Source organism: Nelumbo nucifera, chromosome 1, assembly GCF_055504915.1.
Source record: "Nelumbo nucifera cultivar China Antique chromosome 1, China Antique-T2T, whole genome shotgun sequence".
Taxonomy (NCBI): Eukaryota; Viridiplantae; Streptophyta; class Magnoliopsida; order Proteales; family Nelumbonaceae; genus Nelumbo; species Nelumbo nucifera.
In genome coordinates this window covers 70,967,332-70,973,331 of record NC_142649.1, presented here as the reverse complement: position 1 = coordinate 70,973,331, position 6,000 = coordinate 70,967,332, and positions in this window count along the sequence as shown.

Below are 6,000 nucleotides of genomic sequence, written 5' to 3'. Positions count from 1 at the left end.
TTTGGGCAGCAAGAGCAAAGAGAAAAGTGAAAGCAAATTAATTATTGGAGCAGTTTGATCTCTCTTTTTATAAACCTTAAGGAGCACCACTCTTAATCGAATTACGAGGTTCCTAATCCAAATCTTTATTTGGATTTGGACTTTATTAGAGGATAAGAGTTATTCTCTTATGAGAATGGGTGCTCCAAACCCATATCCAAACCTATATTCGCCCAAATCACATGACAACTTTAGCAGTTATGTGATTACTTGTTTAATCTAATTAATCATGGGCTTTAAGCCCATTTAGCAAGTGGCTCACGTCCCTAGGTAGTTGCTGGCCCATTTAGGTTTAATTTGTATGGCATAGGACCCCAAAAATGACCTTACATAAGCTCACATGGGTTCGGCTTAGCCTTTGTGAAAAAGCCTGGCTGAATTCACTACCAAATGTAGTGAACCCTTGAGTTCATCAGTATGGGCTTTTAATGGGCCCAACATTTACAATTAAATGATCATTGAGTCCAGCCATCCTATGAAGGGCCAAGGATAATGGATTTAAGTAAGATATAGCCCATCATATAAACATCCATTAATAGTGTCTTACACTCAACCTCTCAGCCCATAATGATCAAACACTACCTGGCAGGGAAAGACCTCTCCCCTGACTGCAAAGTGCAGTGTTGCATTCTCTGCTTAGATGGTTCTTGGGAATTAAAACCATTTGCAAACACTTTTCCTTGAAACATAACATATATATTATCATATAAATATATTTTGCAAAACAAATCTCAAACACGATTGAAATCGATTGCTGGTAGCTTTGGTTCCATTAGAGAGAGTGCAGTCCCGATCATTCACTTTGTCCGACAAAGGGGTTGATCCTATCACTATGATCACCCATTTGAGTGAATTCTCAGACTGTCCCAATATACCAGGTTTTGACCCTTAAAGGATCTCACTAATTAGCATATCAAAGATAGTCCGATCCGACACCCAATGCAGTACCATAATCAAGTCCAAAGGTTAGGTGTAACTTTCCAATTTTGCCCATTAGTATCCAAGGTCCAGAGCATAACTGGAAAATGGTTCGGGTTCAGTGCTTCAAACAAACACACACTACATGTGCTTCGGACACAACCTTAGCAGCTGAAACAAGCTGCCCCAACTTCTTTGGCTGCACATTAGTGTCAGCCTTGGTAGGATAAACTCCCCAAGTCTATCCAATGGTTGAGAACATTCTAAACTAACACGAGTCTCATAAGTGTCCAGTTTAAGGGGTAATTACACAGAAATACACCAATCAAAACATGAAACAATTATGTACTTTTATCCATTTACAATAAATGTATTTGTACATCAATCTAATTGGAGCTATGGGTATTCACAGTCTAACAGCTCTCGCTTGCACTTAGGTCCAATTTGGTACAAGCCTCAGTCTCATATTGTCCACGTGTTTGTCAAACACTTTCTGTATTAGTGGCTTAGTCAATGGGTTTTCAACATTCTCCGCTGATGCTACCTTCTGAATCTAGATATCCCCTCTACCAATAATCTCCCATAGATCCAGTGGTCACACAATAGTGGAATGGGTGATATGGTAGGATTCCAAATTCTAGGATGAACAACTTCATCCATTAGGCAGCCTCACTTAAGGCAATGTGCTTGGCCTTGATCGTGGACTATTTTTCTTACTACAAGGACCCCATCGCGAAGATGTAACCAGATGTAAACTTTTTATCGTCTAGGTCTGACTGGAAGTCGGTATCAGTATACCTGATCATTTTAGTGAACTACCATCGAAGACAAGACAATATTCTTTAGTCCTTCATAGGTATTTGAGTATGTTTTTCATAGCGGTCTAATGTTCTCATCCTGGGTTTGACTAGTATCTACTTACCACACTCACATCCTGAGCAATGTCTGGCCGAGTGCACAACATGGCATACATGATGCTTTCTCCCTACGGCTGAGACATAGGAAACCTCTCTCATGTTCTCAATTTCCTTAGGGGTCTTGGGAGACATACCCTTGGAGAGAGTGACTTCGTGTCTGAAAGGGACAAATCCCTTTTTGAAATTCTCCATGTTGTACCTATTGACAATTTTGTCAATGTAAGTAGATTGGGATAATTCTATTATCCGTTTCAATCTATCTTTATAGAGTCGAAGTCCCAAGATGTAGGAGGCTTCTCCAAGATCTTTCATGGAGAATTGCTGCAAAAGCTATACCTTCACCGTAGTCAACCTTCCTACATCATTCCCAAGGAGTAGAATGTTGTCTATATACAGAATAAGGAATGTAACATTTTCTCTCACTATTTTTCTATAAACACAAGGTTCATCTGGATTCTGCTCAAAGTCAAACTATTTGACCGTAGAGTCATTTTGGATGTTCCAACTTCTAGAAGCTTGTTTCAATCCATAAATCGACTTGTTCAGCTTGCACACCATATGTTCCTGACCTGAGGCAACAAAGCCTTGTGGCTGTTGCATATAGATATGTTTAGTAAGATTTTCATTTAGGAGTGCAGTTTTGACATCCATTTGTCAAATCTCATAGTCATAGTGTGTCGCCATAACTAACAAAATTAAAATCAGTTTAAGCAAGGCCACAAGCGAAAAAGTTTCCTCATAATCCCTTCTTTTTGAGTATATCCTTTCACTACTAGACCAGCTTTATAGGTCTCAACCTTTCCATCAGGGCCCTTCTTTCTCTTGTAGATCCATTTGTAACCAATTGCTTTCACCTCAGGGGGCGGATCTATGAGATTTCAAAATCCGTTGGTTTTCCTCGAGTCCATTTCACATTTCATGGCATCTATTCACTTCAAGGAATCTATGTCCAACATAACTTCCGTATAAATCATGGGATTTTCCTCACTATTCATACCTTCCATTAAGTAACTTTCTTGTTCATAGTCGTAATGAACTAGAGGTCTAGACACATCGGGTAGATCTTGTAAGTTAGGTGTTATCTAGTATTTGTGGGACATCTCCCACTACTCCTGAGCTCTCTTCATCAAGAACAATTTTCTGACGATGATCATTCAAGATGTATTCTTCTTCCAAAAAGTAGGCATTTCAACTAAAAAATGTCTTTTATTCTATTGGGTCATAGAAAATATACCCTACTGATCCTCTAGGGTAGCCTATAAATAGGCGATGACTGGTATTGGATTCCAATTTGTCTGCACTTATTCTTTTAACATGTGTTGGACAACTCCAAATCTTCAAGTGTCTTACACTTGGTTTCTTGCCGGTCAAAACTCATAGGGAGTCTTTAGAACTAAATTGGTTGGAACCCGGTTTAGCACATATATTGCAGTCTCCAATGCATGCCCCCAAAACGATATAGGTAGTTCTGAATGCACGAGTAGTGATCAAACCATATCTAATAAAGTCCAGTTTCTTCTCTTTGTTACATCGTTTAATTGTGGTGTAGCAGGAGGAGATAATTGTGATATAATCCCATTGTCCTTAAGGTAGTCCTTGAATTCATCAAAGAGATATTCATCTCTTCGATCTGATCAAAGGGCTTTGATCTGATCAAGGTAGTCCTTGATCCGATTCAGCTTGTTTTCATGCTAATGATAGAAGGCCTTTAGAGAATTCATCATATGATATTCCCTATCTCTTTGCACTTATATTAAACTAGAGGGCACGAGGAAAAATAGTCCCTAGGTCTGATTTAGATCATACCATAGGGGCTTCCACTGACTTTCATAAAGTCAGATTTGAATAGGCCCATAACGGGCTAGGATTTTGCAGGGTTCCTCTTGGGGAGGAAGCTGATCAAGGGCCCATCGAAAAGGGAGATCATGCAATGATCTATGGGCATCATGGCAATGATGTGCATTCAACCATGATGTTTGCAGAGAGCCACATACATCTACACATGGACCAATGACTTATGACCCATGAACGAATCTCATTCATTCAGCACATCACAACCACACACACAAATTGTTCCAAATCAATTAAATACTTGTAAAACCCTAATCTATTCAGGTTAACACAATATCAGTCCATTAAAGGCCCAAAATTATCCAATAATTTCATCTTGGCATATGGGCTAAATTGCAAAAAGCAGTTCAACCCACATAGCAGTTATACTAAAATGGGCTGATTTTGCTTTAACTTAACATAAATAGGGTTTTCAAGGGAGGGCCAAATTGGTGCATGTAATGGGCCATCAAACCCTTGGCCCAAATCCGATTTTGAGCCACCAAAATTGTGACCCATGGGGCTGTGATCAAACCCCATCGAACCATTGGCTCGGTCCAACTAGTTTGGACCAAACTAGGTCAAATCGGCTTAGGTTTGGTGTCCAAAACATGCAACAATTCATATGAATATGATCTGCAATTTTAACAGCCGAAAATTGAACATCAATCACAACAATTAAATAATAAACTAGGTTTGCAAGTGTGATGGTCTGAAACTAATCCAACCGAACTACAAACCTACAAAATCTTTTAATCGTAGATTGTAGTTTTTTTGCAAAAACTTTATTCTTTTCCTCTGTGCACTCCAGCAAGTCTTTCAATGTAAAAAAATAGAAAAACCCTAATTTTCTTAACTTGCATCAGGAAAAACCCAATACAATTTTTCTAAAAAAAATTATTACAGACCAATAATCAAATAATAATTTTCTCGGGTGCGTAGATCTTAGCGCCATAAAAGAATTCGATCTCCATCACACAAACAGGCCAAAAGCCAAAGAAATCATGGTAGAACAATTCTAAATTATATCAGAATATAATCCTAAAAATTTCAGATCAATTCACCCAAAACTGAGAACCGATTTCTTAGAAAACTACAAACTGCTTAAATTTGGCCAGGCTAGTTCTACTGATTTGAACCTTGGTTCAGATCTGATCTTTTTTTGTTCAAGACTGGACCTTTGGCTCTGATACCTCTAAAGCAAGGTGAGATCCATCATATGGATGGGCAAACCATGCTAGATGGTTGGGTGAAATTTCAAAAAATTCTTTCAGCCTTCCGGGAATTGTATTTACAAGATTTAAAAAAACTGCATTTTTCAAAGATCGTTCTTGCACTGAAACCAGACCAGATTTAAACCAAACAAGAGGGAGAAGTATACCTGATAGGGATTCCACAAATGTAGCTTCCAAAGTGGTAGTTCACACCCAAACTGCATTTTTCAAGGATTGTTCTTTCACCGAAACCGGACCAGATTTAAACCAAACAAGAGGGAGAAGTATACATGATAGGGATTCCACAAATGTAGCTTCCAAAGTGGTAGTTCATGCCAAAATTGAATCCCAAAACCAGCTTCCTCTGAAGATGACATAGCTTGGAGTGACATAGCTTGGGGATGGGGAGCCTCTGAAGATGGCAAATGTTAGACAGTTATGCCCTTAGCTCCAATCAGATTTATGTATCTTTTGACAATTATTGTAAATGAATAAAAGTACATAATTGATTCATGTCATTGTGGTGTGTTTCTATGTAATACCCTTAAACTAGACACATATGAGACTCGTGTTAGTTTAGAATATTCACAACCATTGGATAGATCTGGGGAGATTTATCCTATCAAGGCTGACACTGATGTGCCGCCAAGTTGGTTGGGGTGGCTTGTCTCAGATGCCAAACATACACTTAAAAAGTTGGGGGTTAGGGACGGGGAGCCTTGCCACCCCAAACCCCACCTTGTTGCCATTTCTATACAACAAATGTTAGACGGTTATGCCCTTAGCTCCAATCAGATTGATGTATCTTTTGACATTTATTGTAAATGAATAAAAGTACATAATTGATTCATGTCATTGTGGTGTGTTTCTGTGTAATACCCTTAAACTGAACACTTATGAGACTCGTGTTAGTTTAAAATCTTCACAACCATTGGATAGATCTGGGGAGATTTATCCTACCAAGGCTGACACTGATGTGCCGCCAAGTTGGTTGGGGTGGCTAGTCTCAGCTGCCAGGGTGAGACCTGAGGTACATGGAATGTGTGTTTTTCTTGAAACCCTGAACCGATCCGAAATTTCAG